We start from the raw sequence: 17,836 nt of genomic DNA, 5'->3' as shown, positions 1-17,836 counted from the left end.
GATTTAAGAAGGAGGTAGAGTTTAAGTTAAAGTGTTAGAAGTTAGCAGTTCATATTTCTTTCTTTTGCCACCAGTTAAAGACAATTTGTTCAATAAACAATTATTTACTTATTAAGTTTACAAACCTGGTGATCATATTCTGTTAACCTAAATTAAAGAGTTAGGTAGAATTGGGGCAATCTGGTTGCTTGGTCAAATTTTTCACATTTGTTGCATCCCAGGGAACAGTGGGGCTTGATATTATAGTGCACTATACCCAGTGAGTCGTGACATCATATTGTCCGCTCATGGCAGTGAACTCACCTGATACCAGCAGACACGGAAAATCTCGGCCATTGTATTGACTAATGGCGCTGCTTTCACTAGTACAGAACTCCAGGGATTCATGAACCAAAATGGGATTACACATGTCAGAACAGCACTGTATCATCCCTCATCCAAGGGTTAGCAGAAAGAGCAGTACAAATTTTAAAACAGGCATGAAGAAACAATATCGAAGGAACATTAGAAACACAAATTTCAAGATTTCTTTTCAACTATTGCATGACTCTTCATGCAACCATGGGTTCAATGCTTTTGGAATTGCTAATGAAGCACCACCTTAGTACAAGATTATGTCTAGTATTCCCTAACTTAGAGGGGAAGGTGGAGAAGAACCAGAGCAGTCAGAAAGTGAATCATGATGTTCACAGTAAAGATCGAAAATTTACTGTGGGAGAGACAGCTTTTTGTGCAAAATTTTACAACTGGACTGAGATGGGTACAATCGCCTCTGAAACAGGACCTTTGCCATATCAATTGAAAGTGGAAAACAGAACTGCTAGGAGTCATATGGATCATCTAAGAAGTAGGGAGACACTCCAACAACCAGTTACTCCACCTGAAATCAAAGTCGAAACTTTGGACCCTGAGGAGCCAGATCGACAAAGAATAGACACATTTGCTGTCTCTGTTGAAATAAATAATTCTGAACTGCCATTGTCTAAGGATGTCCCTGTTCAAGTTCCTGGTCAATTTGATCCAATGGAAGAACCTCAAGTCGTAGAGTTGCGTCGCTCCACCCGAACCAGAAAACCACCTCAAAGACAAAATTTATAATTGCATGAATTGTATATAACTATTATATGGGTTAAAATATTTTTGTAAATAAGAGAGGTAAAACAAAATTAAAAGGGGAGAAATGTAGTAATTGTAAGTTAAACCTTTCATGCTGCTATGGGGGTCATGTGACTGTACAGATGAATCAGCCCTAAGTGCAGGTAAGCTAAGAGGCAGAGCTTTCTAGCCTTGGTCTTGGTACAAGCATGTAGCTTGATCAGGAGCTCAGTAAATAAAGTTTACTGTTTCTACAAGAAACCTGCCTGGTATTCCAAGTTTATTACACATATGTTTGCGAATGTTCAGTAATTTTATGTCGAAGGAGTTTCCCACAACTGATTTTGACTAACTGGTCTATAATTATCTGATCTATCCTTTTCCTACTTGAGCCAGAATATCACATTGGCTACTCTCCAGTCCATGGCACAATTTGTATATTAAGAAAGGATTTACAAGTTATGGCCAGCGTCTCTGTGAACTCATCTCTGATTTTGCTTATCAGGATAGGCTCCACACCACCAGGACTTGGTGACTTGTCCAGCTAGAGATCTGCTAATTGCTTCAAAAACTATTTTTTTCTATAGTTATTTCTATTAATTGTTCCATATTCTTCTCTAGTATATCTATATTTTCACTTCTGACATCTTTTGTAAAAAAAATTATGCAAAATATTTGTTTAATTTCTTTGCGATACATTTATCTCCCATAATTAGACACCACCTTCAACCCTGAGCTGTTCTACTCTTGTTACTTTTTGCATGCTTATGAAACCCCTTGTTATTGCATCTTATACTATCTGCCTGCCTTCTTAATATTTCCATTTAACCCTTCTAATCTTCCCTTTTCACTGTATGATTTAATTCCGTATTTTCAGCTCTAATTTTACCATACGCTATCTCCTTTATTTTTTGACTCAGTTTTAATGGCCTTGAATTTGCTGGAATTCCACACTGCTAATGGCCTTCCAATTGTCTTCATATTTTGGCTTCAGTATCCCATCCATGTGCAGGCACCCACCTAAAAATTTGCTATTTATCCACAGAATTCTATTTGTAGCACTAACTGTTGTCATGAAATGAATATATTTATTCTGTACTCTTTTGCAGCTCATGATCTGTCACCTTTCCCTTTTGCTTCTGTCCAGTTATTTTGAGACCCCTTGTTATCACTCTAACTTAACCATTTCCCAAGCAGCACCCTTATTTTTAACTATTCATTATCCTTTTCATTCTGGCATTATGTTCAATATTTCCAGATTGCTGTTCTACTCTCACATCCTTTATTTGCTCCATTTTCTTTCCCAGAACCAAATCAACAAATTATTATTTCTTGTTCCACAAGAATTACCCTATTCTAGTAAGCAGATCCATTCTAAAAAGCGTTTACCAATTTGACAACATACATCAGTCTATATAAAAGCAAAATACTGTGGATGCTGGAAATCAGAAATGAAAACTGAAAATGCTGGGAAAACTCAGCAGGTCTGACAGCATCTATGGAGAGAGAAACAGAGTTAACATTTCGAGTCCATATGACCCTTCTTCAGATCATTATTTTTTACATTACTTTTAGTCCAGTCTATCTCGAATTTTTTTTTCATTCATTCATAGGATGTGGACTTCACTGGCTATCCAGTCCATGGTACATCCCTAGTTGCCCTTGAAGGTGGTGGTGAGCTGCCTTCTTGAACCGCTGCAGTCCATGTGAGGTAGGTACACCCACAGTGTTGCTAGGAAGGGAGTTCTAGGATTTTGACCCAGCAACAGTGAAGGAACGGCGATATATTTCCAAGCCAGGATGGTGAGTGGAACTTCCAGGTGGTGATGTTCCCATGAATGAATTTTAAAAAATAGTTGTTCTTACATTAACTCACTGAAATAACTACACATCTCCATCTCTATCTCATCACCACTGTTTGTTGTATTTAATACATCCTTAAAAAGGAGCCAATTGCTTTCCTATTTCCTAACTCAATCCATACGAATTATTTCTCATTGTACCCCACAATGCATCGCTGCGATGCAAACACTGCCAGTATACCCTATTTTCCCTTGCTAACTCTCCTGAAAACATTGTCATCATAGCCAGAAACATCAAGTTCTCAATGCTACCCAAATCTAACTTACGAATTTTTTTAGAAGAAAAGAAAAATTTGCATTTCTACGTGCCTTTCACAACCGCATGACATCCCAAGTTTCTTTACAACCAATGAATCGCTTTTTTGAAGTGTAGTCACTGTTGGAATGTAGGAAACCAGCAGCCTAATTGTCCATCACAATATCCCACAAACAGCAGTGAGATAATAACTAAGCAATCTGGTGGTGAAGGGGCAAATGTTGGCCAAGCCACCATCGAGGAGTTTGCAGCTTTTCTTCAAAACAATGCCATGGGATCTTTTATGTCTACGTGAGAGAACAGATCCAAAAGACAGCAGCTCCAACAGCACATCATTCCTTAGGTACTACACTGGAGAGCTTGGGTTCTTTAGCTACTATACCATTTCCCTCCAGTTTCATTAACATTCAAAGTCTCCAATTTTATTTTGAATGCTTTGTGGGTTCATGTGCAACCACTCAGTCCTGATTCCCTTTTTAAAAAAATTAATCCTTATTCTTTTTTCTGCTTTACTCTACGTTTTTGATATCCCACCCTCAGTTTTACACATTGGCTCGAGAATCAGAGGGCAACACATCTCGGAGCAAGTGGTGCCATGTGTTTGCCTAGGATGTCCACCAATGACCACATAAAAGTTCACAGAGTATAGGGAATGCCCAGGGATTTTAATACCTTCAGGGACGTGCAATACATCTCAGATATCCCCACCCCAATCGGTCCCCCTACTTACCCTCCATCAAAGAGGCCATGAAGTTTAATTTGAGAGCCCTGAGCTGAGAAGTCACCAGATCTCCTCCTGAAAGAAACATATAGGTGTGCCATGGCTTCCTAATAAAAGAGGACTGTTTTAAATATGACAACAAAAATAGTTCCACATCTTTAGTGGTCTGCACCTCAATCTTGGCTGAACCCTCACGTAAGCTCCACAACCACTGACAGCTTGCCTCAGCACTCACCATTTTCTTGGAGGCAGCCCAAGATGTAGTCAGAGCAGGACACCCCATCCACCCCCATGAGCATTCACTCCCACCACCACCATGCTATATGGCCACAGCGTGTACTTTCTACAAGATGCACTGCAACAAGAATTCTTTGACAGCACTTCCCAAACCTATGACCTCAACGCCTAGATGGGTAAGGGCAGCAGGTGCAAGGGGACACCACCTGCAAGTTCTCTTTCAAGTCACCTGACTTGGGGGTATATTACGATTCCTCCATCTTTGCTGGGTGAAAATCTTGGAACTCCCTACCTAACAGAACAGTGGGAGTGCTTTCATCAGGTAGACTTCAACAATTCAAGGAGATGGCTCACCACCACCTTCTCATGGGTAATTAGGGATGGGCAATAAATGCTAGCCTTGGATCAAAGTCCTGGAACTCTGTACCTAACAGCATTGTGGGAGTACCTACACCAGATGGACTTAAATAATTCAAGATTGCAGCTCACCACCCCCTTCTAAAGGGTAATTAGGGGTGGGCAATAAATGCTGGCCTTGCCAGCAATGCCCAAATCCCATGAATTAATTATTTAAATATTATCTAATTATTTATTTATTTATTTATCTAATATTATTTAAAAAGAAGTCTCTGATCCAGCAAAATCACTGCAAAAACACTGAGGTAACCAGAATGTGCTATCATAATAGAGGCAATTTAGTGAGTGAACAGCTAGTTTTAACTTCCCAGCACCACATTCAGGTGCTTAACTGGCCTGCAATTGCTGCTTACAGCTGATTTCGAAGATGTCATGTTAATCCTTTCTCATTGGCTGGCAGGGCTTGTGGCAGAGATATCGCACAGCTTGCAAGAGGAAATTGGAGAACTGGAGAGGCTACAGGTAAACACATATAGTAACCCACAATCAGGAATCTCCAAAATAACTTTGCAGCATGTTAGTGCTCTGTTATTGCATTGTAATTGAGTGAGCAAGAACAACTGTAGCATGAGGGTAAAAAAAAAAGCATGGCAAGAATTCATTAAAGTTTCAAGAGACAGTTGTAACATGGATCCAGAAGGAATGACTTCTGGAAGCAAGAGTTAATATTTCTCCTCAATGCATTATAGGGTAAATTCCTGCACAACAGCCCAAGAGAAAGGGATGTAAAATAATGGAGCCAACTCTAGTCTTGTTGACCCACGTAGCAAGGCTCAACACCAGGGATAGTTTTGAAAAAGCTATCCTTTGATATAGCAGCTCCATCATTCTCCTGCCAGAGATGACAAGCAGAGGTATATGCGAGTAGGCTCTTTCCACTTAGATTAGGAGAAATAAACACGAGAGGACGTGGCTTTAGGGTGAAAGGGGAAAGGTTTAGGGGGAACATTAGGGGGAACTTCTTCACTCAGAGAGTGGTGAGAGTGTGGAACGAGCTACCATCTGACGTGGTAAATGCAGGCTCACTCTTAAGTTTTAAGAATAAATTAGATAGATACTTGGATGGGAGAGGTCTGGAGGGTTATGGACTAGGTACAGGTCAATGGGACTAGCGGAATAATATTTCGGCACAGACTAGAAGGGCCGAATGGCCTGTTTTCTGTGCTGTAGTGTTCTATGGTTCTATGGTTCTATACTTGATTAAGGATGCTTCAAACTGATCAAGTGTCAGGGCAACGGGCAGCGTTTTCAACAAAACTCAGCAGAATGGTTGAAACAAGAGGCTTTAAAAAATAACTGTATTTTAGGCTATTCAGCTGTCAACAGTGCTCCCCTAGTCAAGATGCCTCTGGACTGTCAATAAATCTTGGCTAGCTACCAGCAATATTGGGGATATTCAGGCACAGTTACAAGCTGTCTGCTGATTACAATTATCATACATTTATTGTGTTGTAGAATTTAGCAGCTCTTTGTTGTATTATTGGCAACTTGTTTCTTAAAGGAAATGAGGCTTAATTTACAACTGCTAATAAACCACAGATTTAGGAGAAGGTCATAAAGGAAGAGTGGAACCTTACTGCAGGCAATTTGGATTAAGATTTTGTTTAATTGTTGATCCGTTAGTCAGCTTGACAGATCAAAATTAGTTTGCTCAGTGCATGAGGTCAGACTTGCTGGGATCACCAGCTTTACTTTGCCCCAATAAGCAATAGAGATCTTGGTTTTCTTGCCTCCACCAGCATGAAGTTCAGAGATTGGAAGCAGCCAATCTACTTCTTCATGTATCAAAAATGGCTGGAATTGCTGAGTAAATGTAGGTTGCTGAAATTTCATAAGAGAAAAAGGTGTGACTGTCAAGCAAATACTTTATTACCTTTCTCTTTGATTTGTGCCAACTGTGATGTTTTTGATCCTTGTGTCAATTTGTTGTGCTTAACAAGAAAACTCAATTTTTTTCTTAATCCTCTGGGATTATTCAGATTAATTGGAAAATGCAACATGAAGCAGCCTGAATCAATATGATCAGTTGGAATGAGAACTGGGGGCTGAAGGACCCACTTGCTTTTCTTCCAAGCTGGGCATCAAACTTGAGGCAAAAACGTTTTAAGACTCTCTGAAAATTGCCGTTACAAGTATTTTTGTTCAGTGTTTGTCTCCAAAGAAGTTCTATGTAATAAATGAGGCTTTCACACTTCTCCTAACAAAAAATTCTCAATAGAACTTATTCGGATCCAGCTGTTGCTTTGTATTATGAAGACTTATTTTAACTGATTTTCTTTTGAAACTGAAACTAGTTCCTTGATAATGCAATATCTAGTGTTATTGAACATCCTGTCACCCTTACTTTTCAGATAATAATCTAATTCTTTTTTGAATGCCTCGATTGAACCTGCACTCTCCAGCAATTAATATACCAAGTAGATCCTACCCCTCCTCTTTGCGCCACTCCAGTGGTACTGACCCTGACTGTAAATTTATGCTATAGATAGAAATTGTCATGAGAACAAAATAAGGAGGCAGCAGCAACCTAGCTTTTAAGATTGGAAATGGATAAACTGAAGTGGAATTTGGAGCAGAACTTCATTAACCCCCTGGAATTATGTGAATCATAGAACTGTTACAGTGCAGGAGGAGACCCATAATCTCTGCATCGATATTCTGAATGAGCTATTCACCTAATACCATTCCCCGCTTTCTCTCCATAGCCCTGCACACCCTTACTTTGACAAACTCATTAAGGTAATTAGTGGACCTGCCCGTCCAATCTTAAGGTTGGCGGACAGGCAGGGAGCCCTGGTGGGCATTAGAAAAGGCATGAAACCTTATCCATGGGCGGGATAAGGTTTCATGTAGGTTTTTAAAAATGTAATAAATGTGTCTTTGAAAGTGATGGACATGTCCCAACTCATGTGACAGTGTCACATGAGGGGACATGTCAGGGAATTTTTTTTTCTATTTTTAAGATTTTTTAGTGTGGAGCTGATCTCCCTGAGGCAGCACTTAGTCTCAGGGAGATGACTGCGCTCTTTCATGCTCATGCGTGAAAGAGCGCATACTCGGCTCAGGGAATCCCCCCTACACTCGCACAGGGAGCGCATAGCCTTAATTGGCCTGTTCACGTAAAATGGCAGTGCACCCCCAATTGGGGGCGCCAATTGGAGGCACGCCTCCATGCGCCCGCTCCTTATTCTGCCCCAGGTTTTTTAAATGGGGTAAATGCCTCTGCCACCCCCCACCCCCAAATTGGAGGTACACCTCCTGTGTTGTACCTGAAAATAATTGGATTTCCCCTTCAAGCTATAGTAGATTTATCATCTGTATAGCTATACTTTAAAGTACAAAACTTGCAAAACAACTTGTTTTCATTTGTTTCCTCATGCATTAGTGCCATTAGATTAACAATAACATGATTGACACTCTGACACGCTGACACCACATTTAGTACGGCAGGCTACTCCCCATTTAATGTAAAAATCCTAACTTGTTCAAGTCTGTAGTACTACAAGCCCAGTTCTGTTCAGTTCAATGACTTTGGCTCTGCTAAACAGAAGTTGGCAAATGTGTTCGTGCCAGTTGGAGATTGCTAAGCCGTGCACATATTGTTCTGAAAGGGATGAGCACTTTTGACACTAGTGTGGAGGAGTTGAGCTTTCTGGTACCTCTGTGTACAAAGCACTCCACTTGAACTGTGGCATCTGCTGTTTCTACAATCAGATTTCAGACTTCAATAACCTAAGGCTGTCCAACTCTTGCTCATTTTCTGATCGTTCTTTGCATTTACTGGGGTGTGAAATGCTCCACTACATGTCCCAGTACGCAGTCGCTACTTGCTTGGTTGCAGTCCCCATGCAGTGGTCTTTCCTTACATGTCAGAAACTCCAGTAATGGGTTGCTAAGTTGCAATGCACTAAGAAGTAGATTGAAAAATGCTAGATTCCAAACACGATGAAAAAAAACAAGTTAGTGGCTGCTTTCTAATAACCTCCTTTGCTGCTAAAAATCGGTATCTTGCTTAGGGTGTGGTTAAGTATGTGGATAGCTATCTATATTGTGAATCTTCTCTTATCTAGATGTGCTCTTGTCCCATTGGTGGACCATGGGTGTGAAAGTTCCTTTTGCAATTGCTTGGCATGCTGCTCCTAGTCACATTTACCTAACTCTTCATTACCCCCATCCAGTTCAGTCACATTTGTAATGAGTCATGCCCCAATAAGGTGCCAGTGTGCTCTTAATTGCAAAACCTGTCACAATTCCATCAGAATCCTGATTAAGGAATTTCAACCAAAGTTTCAGTTCCCAAATTACTCCAAATTCCCAACTTTATTATCCCTAGCTAAAGATCAGAAAATCTTGTTTCAGTTGTTAGTGAAAACCTCTCAAGTACAGCCACACACTGACTGGACATTTCTTCAGTTCTCTGTCCAAAGGCAGATCCAACCCACAGCACCACAACATGTGGCACAGAGATATGTCCTGAATCCATGCCAGCCAGAATGGGGATTGAACTCCAAGTTATTGGCACCAATCTAATCCACACCAACCATCTGAGCCAACCAGCCCCCCTAGACTGAGTTACTGTAGCAACATACACTTCTACATACATGTTGTAGCCTGGAGATATGGATAGTGATGGTAGAGACTCCAATGTTTTTCCATCACTTGAATGACCAGGAATCTCTTTTGGTCTTACTGCCTGCTATTTGTGTACATTGGAAGGATTTACAAGTTGTTACTCAAATTGGCCACGTTGTGAACTCATCTTCCTTGGCCATCATTTCCAGGTGTGGGACTTGAACCCGGATCTTCTGGTTTAGAGGCAGGGACACTACCCACTGCGCCACAAGACCACGTTGCTGGACACTAATAGTCAGCAATCCACCCAAATTGCTTCCCATTTTGCTAATACATACTAATTGTATATGGTTCAAGTTCTATTTTGTGCCCAAGTGACATTTGAATACCAACATGTGATGGCCTCACTCATGCCTTTTTTTTTACCTCTAGGCTTGACAATTCTAATACAACTCCTGGCCATCCTCTCATCTTATATTCTTCATAATCTTGAGGTCATCCAAAAGTCTGCTAGCTGTGTCCTAATTCGCACTAAGTCCTGATCACCCAATGTTCCTGTGCCCGCTGACTTATGTTGGCTCCTGGTTAGCAATGACTCAATTTCAACGTTCTCATCCGTATTTTCAAATCCCACCATAGCCTCGCCCCTTCCTATATCTGTAATCTCCTGCAGCCCTACAACCCTCTGAGGTATCTACGCTCTTTCAATTCTCGCCTCTTGAGCATCCCCTATTTTAACTGCTCCACCATTGGTGACTGTGCCTTCAGCTGCCAAGGTCCTAAGTTCTGTGGTTCCATTCATAAACCTCTCTAACCCTTATCCTCCTTTAAGGCACTCCTTAAATCTTTAGCCAAGCTTTTGGTCATCTGCCCTAATATCTCCTCATGTGGCCTGCTATCTAATTTTGTTTGCTTTAATGCTTTGTGAAGAGCCTTTGGGACATTTTCCAGTGCTCAAGACACTACCTTCTCAAATATTTGTGAGACATGGCCTAAGACTTCAAAGTTCATGTTGACCAGTTTTTTGTTACAATGCTCTTTGCAAGCTTTTATATCCTGTAAAACGTTTTTGGGGGGTTTGCCACACAACCTGCATTAGATTTTTTGATATTTGCATATATTTATTAATTCAATTCTGAAGCTAAAATGTATGGCTCTGGATTGACCTATCATCACCATTTGTGCAATGTGAGGCTTAGTTTATACTAGCATGGAGTCTCCTAATGTGACAATATTGCAAAGACTTGAGTGTCTCACTGCCCATTCGTTTTGGGAAAGATGTCTGCTCCTCAATTTTACCTAATTGTGATTTGCCATATCAATGAAACCACTGAACACTTCAACAGCCCTCAACATCTACATATAAACAAACATCTTGGGTCAGAGTGAGGATGGAAGTGATGGAATTTGGAAATAAGGTAAGAGAGACACAGCTACAGGCTAAGATAAGGTTTTAGGAGCTTTACAAAGGAAGTATAAAATGATTTGCCGGGGGGGGAGAAGATAGAGTGGTCAAAATATCAATTGCTGATAATGGAACAAAAGGTCAAGGAGATGAGTAATCATCTGGAGTTGGAGGAATCGAAACTGGAGGGGATAAACTGTAATCAAAGTCAATAATGGGGATACTGGGGATAGGGCTGGTGTGCAGGACGGTAAGCAGTAATCCAGATTCAGTAAGGGGGTCAAGTGTGGATAGAGATGTATCTGATCACACTGGGTTTGCAGAAGACTTTTAAAATAAGAAGCAGAATCATGAAATAAACTCCTTAGGACACAGGAAGATGGAGAAACCCAGCAAGGATGAGGAAAATGGGTGTGCTGTGCATTGTAAGAGAATTAACTCAGGCCACAAGTTCTCATTTAGTTGAAATGTGTTGTTTTGGAGGCCCTGATGAGATGAGCTTATTCAAAATCTGTAAAGACACAAGCAAAGGCTTCAACCGTTCATCGCAATCATTGAGTGAAAAAGACAATTGTTGCTGGTGTACTACAGCTCCACTGTATTTGTTTCAGCTCAACATATGAAGAAATGTTGGCTAGATTCCATACACACCTCTATATCGATGAAGTTTTGCAATTACACAATATAAATTGCTGCCCTACCAACCCAAATGCTTATCTAAATGACTTGCACTACCTTCGTAGGAAACTCCTTTTTTACTGAAATTTAAATTTGATTCAGAAGGTCAGCATCTCACGTGATCACTGAATACCATTTAAATTAAGGCCTGGAATACCAGTTGTCTAAGCCTCTGGATTCAGAAGCATTGCAGGTGTGATTCATGGTGCCATCCCTATAAAGGTGGGTAAATGCATTTGAATGAATTACTTTGCATTTGGTATTCTTGCGAATTGTCCTAAAGAGTACAAGACAAAAAGCTTTGGCAAAAAAAAGTATCTTTTTTCAGCAATTACTTTAAAGTGGGGATAATTTGGAAGTTAGTTAACTACCTAAAGACAGCACCAATCCAGTCTCTGATTGATGAAGTCAGTTCTGTGCTGTTGGGTTTGTAACCGTGTTTTTTTTTAGTAATTGCAGTTTATAAAGATTACAAATTCTGTAAATTAACCTTTTCCAGCTATGCATAACTGTAAGTAGATGGAAACAGGGATGACAGTGTAAAGTGCAGGCTGTTCTACTGGTGAGAGGTTAGTTTAAATTCACTGGCAATTTATTATTGCTGCAAACTGAATTGAACTGAGGAATATCTTTGACAAACAGGGAATGAGAAATATCTGTGCCAGTTGCATGAAAAACATAGAGTGTCAGAAGTGACTGAAGCCCTGTCCCATGGAGGGCAGGATGCCTACTGAAGGCAGGACCGAGTATGTTTCATGTTCCATCTGCGTGGTAGCTACTTTTGGCCTGGTCACTGCTGCTACCTTGGGAAGGTGATGGCATATTGGTATTGTGGATGGACTAGTAATCCAGAGCAAAAACAGAATTACCTGGAAAAACTCAGCAGGTCTGGCAGCATCGGCGGAGAAGAAAAGAGTTGACGTTTCGAGTCCTCATGACCCTTCGTCAGAACTTGAGTTCGAGTCCAGGAAAGAGCTGAAATATAAGCTGGTTTAAGGTGTGTGTGTGTGGGGGGCGGAGAGATAGAGAGACAGAGAGGTGGGTGGGGGGGGGGGTGGTGGGGTGGTGTGGTTGTAGGGACAAACAAGCAGTGATAGAAGCAGATCATCAAAAGATGATCCAGAGACCCAGACTAATGCTTTGGGGACCTGGGTTTGAATCCCACCATGGCAGATGGCAGAATTTGAATTCAATAAAGATCTAGAATTAAAAGTCTAATGACCACGGAACCATTGTTGTAAAAACTCATCTGGTTCACTAATACCCTTTAGAGAAGGGAATCTGGTCCTTACCTGGTCTGGCTACACATGACTCCAGACCCACAGCAACGTCGTTGAATCTGAAATGCCTAGTAAGCCACTCAGTTGCAAAATGCTACAAAATCACAAAAAAGGACATACACCACATGGACTGCAGTGATTCAAGAAGGCAACTCACCACCATCTTCTCAAGGGCAACTAGGGATGGGCAATAAATGTCATTTTATTCACATCCTGTGAGTAAAAAAAAAATCATACACATAAGCCATTATTTAGTATATATCAGTGAATGAGGTACCTGTCAAAAGATAGGCAATTTAACTCCACTCTTGAGTTTCCAGTCACCAAGTAATGTCTTACATATTAAAGTGAAAGCATCTGAACTTCTTTTGTCATGATTATTTGGAGACCTGCATTAATAATATGGCTGCATAAACATCCCACCTGTGACGTCTATGTACGTCTATGCAAAAGTTTATGAACATCCAAGCATCCTAAAGATACACTTCTCTAGCTTGAAGCTGTACTGTCATTCTCTGGGTTAAATTTAACTCAGCATGATTATTGAACAAAGCTATTAAAAAGCAATCACAGGTCTTCCTCTTACTGTTAGCACAGCTCACAGTTTTGAAATATGTTATCAAATATCTCAACAAGGACAAAAAGATCTCATTAAGGACTGTAGGGTGATATTGGAGTTGGGACACCAGAGTTTTAAGGAGAACTAGTGAGACGGAGTGGGTTAATAGAGGTTTAAAATAATGCATGATTTTTGCAGTATTAATAGGGAAAGATAATTTCTTCTAGGGTTTCACTGGCAAGGGGAGCAGAATTTAATGCCCTCCCCCGTGTCGAGTTTGGTGGTAGGGGCATTTATTCAGATGGGAGGGTGGCGGGTGGGGATCCTACCATCTTCCCACCTCTGCTCTCATTTAAGTGGGTGTTGGGAAGGCCCGGGGACATCCTTCCCCTCCTGCTGCCAATTAAGGCCCTTAAGAGGACGATTAATGTGTAGTTAAAGGCCTTATCCTGCCACTGCTGATATTAACTCAGCGGAGAACAGTGGGGCTCACCATGCGGGGAGCACGACAAGCAAACTTGTGTGGGGTTGCTAGTGGGTTGCCGGGGGAGGAGCCCCTCATGCAAAGGAATTCAGTGCCTGATCTAGCATTGGGAATGGGGGGACCCAGTCTGAGCTTCCCTCCTGCCCTTGCTGCCGACTTCCCTCCCCCCGTGACCCCACCGCCCCCCCAACCCCCGACGATCCTCATGCTGCCATCAGTCACCTGTGACCTGGTATCCAGTGACAATATTAGGCCTTGTGTGGATGTGGTACCAGCAGCAGCCAATGCCTCCCTGGTGGCTGCGCTGTTCAATAGGGCTACCGGCCTCTGATTGGCTGGCAGCTCTTGGCAGGCAAGACATCGGCCACTGGGGTCCTTGATTCTGGGGAAAGCCTGCCACGGTCCAATAAGCGCCTTGGGGCATTGAATGCAGCAGGCATTCCCTAAAAGTTGCAATGCAGGGCTCCTGACAGCGCCCAGGCTGTGGGCAAGAACCCCATGGCCTCTATTAAAGACCCTCCCCCGGGTTAGCAATTTAAAATTGACACAGGGGGAAGGGAGAAGTTTGGGGTAATTTATTTTATGCAGATAGTTGTCAAAGCATGGAATGTTTCATATATATGAAAGTTCTGAAGAAGAGTCATATTGGATTCAAAACATTAACACTGGTCGGAATCATCCACTCCCATTGGCTATGGGCATCATGACGGGCGGGGGAGTTGAATTCAATGGCAGGTGCAGAAATCGGTTTCACACAGGTGTGAAATCACAGCGGGGTCATCCAATGGTGTCTACCATGGCGGCCCGCAAATCCCATTGGAGGCCGGCATGAATTCTATTTGTATCCCGCTGATGGATGCAAAGTAAGGCCTGACTGGAATCATTCCCCCACGCCCAATTTACCGTTATGCCGGTGGGAAAACACATCAGCCCAGAACATGCCTGGACAAGTGTGATGTGCAGAAGCCGGGACTTACCTTTAGGGTCTTGTTCAGAACACGGACATCCGAGGAGCAGAAGATGCTGCACCCTGGAGGAACACGTGCATTGCATGCTGGGTGGATCGTCATAGACATGGCTCCGCCACGAAGCAGCTCTCGGAAGGTGGGGCGCCTTCACGCAGCAGCGTCAACCTCGCTGAGGCTTCAGGCCTTCAAGGATTTCACCCTGGGCTCGCACCATCTTCCATGGTCTCTGTTCATGCTTCGGGCCTGCTATAGAACTTCACAAACTTGACCATGAGCTGGTACGGATGATTGACGAGTGGGGGATGGAGAGGAAAGTCTAGGTGTGAGTGGGAGAGGAAAGTGTACCGAGGGGGCAAGGGTTGGAGGGTGGTGAGTTTGGCAGGGGAAGACAAAAGTATTGGGGGAGGTGTGAGGATCAAAGGCAAGAGGTGAAGGTGTCAGGGGGTGAGGTTGGAAAGGGGTAATGAAGATGTCAGGGGGTGAGGTTGGGAGGGTGGGGTGAAGGTGTTGGGGGGGGTAGTTTGGGAGGGGGAAGGGGGAAATACGGGGGGAGGAGGGAGTACAAGGGGAGAAGGATGTAACAGGGCAGAATGCTGCAAGTGGGTAGTTAAGTTTAAGGTGGGGAGAAAGGTGTAAAGGAGGGAGTTCAAAGGGGGGAAGGTGGCTGAGGGGAGGAGGGAGTTCAGAGGGGGAAAGGTGTCCGGGAGGAGGGAGTTCAGAGGGGGGAGAGTCTTTCCCAGCAGTCCTCCGAGTGCCAGGGAGCTCAGCTGAACCCGCCTCCTGCATCTGCGTACACTTGTCTGTGCGGTGACCACCAGATTGTGAACCCGAGTCTGCTCTAGATCTAGGTCCCACCGAGGTGTGTGTCTCTGCGGTGGTGGAGGGTGTGGGTAAGTGCTGTGATGGGTCTTCCAGGCTGCTTATTTCCAGCTCTCCAATGGAGGAGATGTCCACTTGGCTGGAGGTGAGGATGTGGATGGAACTGAGGGACTGATTGGCTGAGGGTGTCAGTCGCTTGGCAGAGCTCCCTGTGAACCAAAGTAGAGATAATTAGTGCATGGCAGCAGAGTCAAAAGCAGGAGAGAGAGAGCACTCAGGTGTGTTTAGAAAGGGATGATCTCGTGCAAGATCCTCACCTGGCTGTTCACCACCAACTTCACCATTGTCGCAGGCACGGTCCACATCCACACCAGTCAGCGTGATGGCACACTCTTCAAAGTGAGTGAGCAGCCTAATGTGGGCCACTCCACCCCCCGGTCTGGGACCTCTCCTGGCTGTTGTGAGCCAGCTTCTCCTGTATGTAAACAGATGGAGAGAGTGTGAGCAGGACACATGACACTGCATGGAATGTCTGTGTGGTGAGCAGAGACATGGATGGGATGAGGATGTGAGCTCCAGAGGATATGAGCCTGATGGAGATGTGAGGGTGTGTGTGAGAGTTAGTGGTGTTGTCCCTTGAGATGTGAGATCTCTGTGGATGTATGATGGGTTTGTGAGTGTGTGAGTTGAGAGTGATGAGGCGATTGACTTACTCTGGTGGAATGGATAAGAGCGTTCATCCTCTTCCTGCTCTAGATGGCTGACCTCTTCTGTGCTCCATTGGCGCTGACCACCGCTGCCACTGCCTCCCAGGCCAGATTGGTGACTCTGGTGGAGCTCCTGTGACAAGAGCTGTTGTAGAGGACATCGCGGCCCCCTTCCACTGTGTCCAGCAGGCACCCCAGAGAGGTGTCACTAAATTTAGGGGCTGCCATCACCTTTGCTTTTGGAGCCACCTATCACTTGGAGCAGTCCTGGTCTGTGGACATGAAGTAAGCTGCGCTCTGGTGCACTTTAAATATGGCGCCTGGGATTGCACCGCCCCCCTAGCCCCAGGCCTGATTGTCCGCGATGCCAGTGGGAAAACATGCCAATCCAGCACATGCCTGGACCAAAGTGGCATGCAAAAGTTGGGATTTACCTGAAGAAGGCTTTGGGCAGCTCGAAGAGACTTGAGGAAAAGATGGAAGCTGCCAGTTACCTCACCCTGGGGAGGTTGTACAAGTGTAAAATGAAGGGTAAGAGAGGAAGGAAGCGGGAGGGTTCAGGCCTAGAAGAGGGCATGGGCAGTTGGGGGTGCTGGAGAAAGGGTATTACAAGGGTGTTGCAAGGCAGCAGATGGAACGGAGCAGGAGTGTGGGAAGGACCATGACGGGTGCAGGACAGGGGTGGGGGGTACTGTTTGTCTGAGGAGGTATGGGGGTTTGTCAAGGTGTGAAGGGGCATGGCGGGCTGTCGAGGTGTGAAGGGGCATGGGGGTGTGTCAAGGTGTGAAGGGATATGGGGGGGTGTTGAGGTGTGAAGGGGTATGGGGGTGTGTCGAGGTGTGAAGGGGTATGGGGGTGTGTCGAGGTGTGAAGGGGTATGGGGGGTGTCGAGGTGTGAAAGGGTGTCAAGGTTGTTGAGGTGTGAAGGGGTATGGGGAGATGTCGAGGTGTGAAGGGGTATGGGGGGTGTCGAGGTGTGAAGGGGTATGGGGGTGTTTCAAGGTGTGGAGGGATATGGGGGGGTGTTGAGGTGTGAAAGGGTGTGGGGGGTGTCAAGGTGTGAAGGGGTATGGGGGGTGTCAAGGTGTGAAGGGGTGTGGGGGGCGTCAAGGTGTGAAGGGGTATGGGGAGATGTTGAGGTGTGAAGGGATATGGGGGGGGTGTCAAGGTGTGAAGGGGTATGGGGTGTGTCAAGGTGTGAAGGGGTGTGGGGGGTGTCAAGGTGTGAAGGGGTGTGGGGGGTGTCAAGGTGTGAAGGGGTATGGGGAGATGTTGAGGTGTGAAGGGATATGGGGGGGTGTCAAGGTGTGAAGGGGTATGGGGTGTGTCAAGGTGTGAAGGGGTGTGGGGGGTGTCAAGGTGTGAAGGCGTATGGGGAATGTCGAGGTGTGAAGGGGTTTGGGGGGTGTCAAGGTGTGAAGGGCCATGGGGGGTTGTGTCGAGGTGTAAAAGGGCAGAGGGGTGTTGTCAAGGTGTTAACTGGAATGGGGCTGTGTTGAGGTGTGAAGGGGTGTATCGAGGTGTAAAAGGGCATGGGGGGGTGTCGATGTGTGAAGGGGTATGGGGGGTGTCAAGGTGTGAAGGGGTATGGGGGAGTGTCGAGGTGTGAAGGGGTGTGGGGGTTGTCGAAGTGTGAAGGGGTATGGGGGTGTCAAGGTGTGAAGGGGTATGGGGGGTGTCGAGGTGTGAAGGGGTATGGGGGGTGTTGAGGTGTAAAGGGTATGGGGGGTGTTGAGGTGTGAAGGGCCATGGGGGTTGTGTCAAGGTGTAAACGGG

At 44.4% G+C, this 17,836-nt stretch overlaps 1 protein-coding gene across 2 annotated transcripts in view; it reads left to right on the top strand.

Moving 5' to 3' along the window:
* Positions 1-11,383: 11,383 nt before the first annotated feature.
* LOC121283117 (eosinophil peroxidase-like) overlaps positions 11,384-17,836 on the top strand; it is a 76,350-nt gene continuing 69,897 nt past the window's right edge. The window contains exon 1 of one of the 2 annotated variants that reach the window (XM_041197243.1): positions 11,384-11,465. The gene's annotated coding sequence lies outside the window, so the exon portion shown is untranslated. The remainder of the gene's footprint in view (positions 11,466-17,836) is intronic. The other variant, XM_041197246.1, reaches the window with a different exon arrangement.

This window comes from Carcharodon carcharias, chromosome 10, assembly GCF_017639515.1.
Source record: "Carcharodon carcharias isolate sCarCar2 chromosome 10, sCarCar2.pri, whole genome shotgun sequence".
NCBI classification, from domain to species: Eukaryota; Metazoa; Chordata; class Chondrichthyes; order Lamniformes; family Lamnidae; genus Carcharodon; species Carcharodon carcharias.
This window is presented reverse-complemented; position numbering and strand designations above follow the sequence as displayed.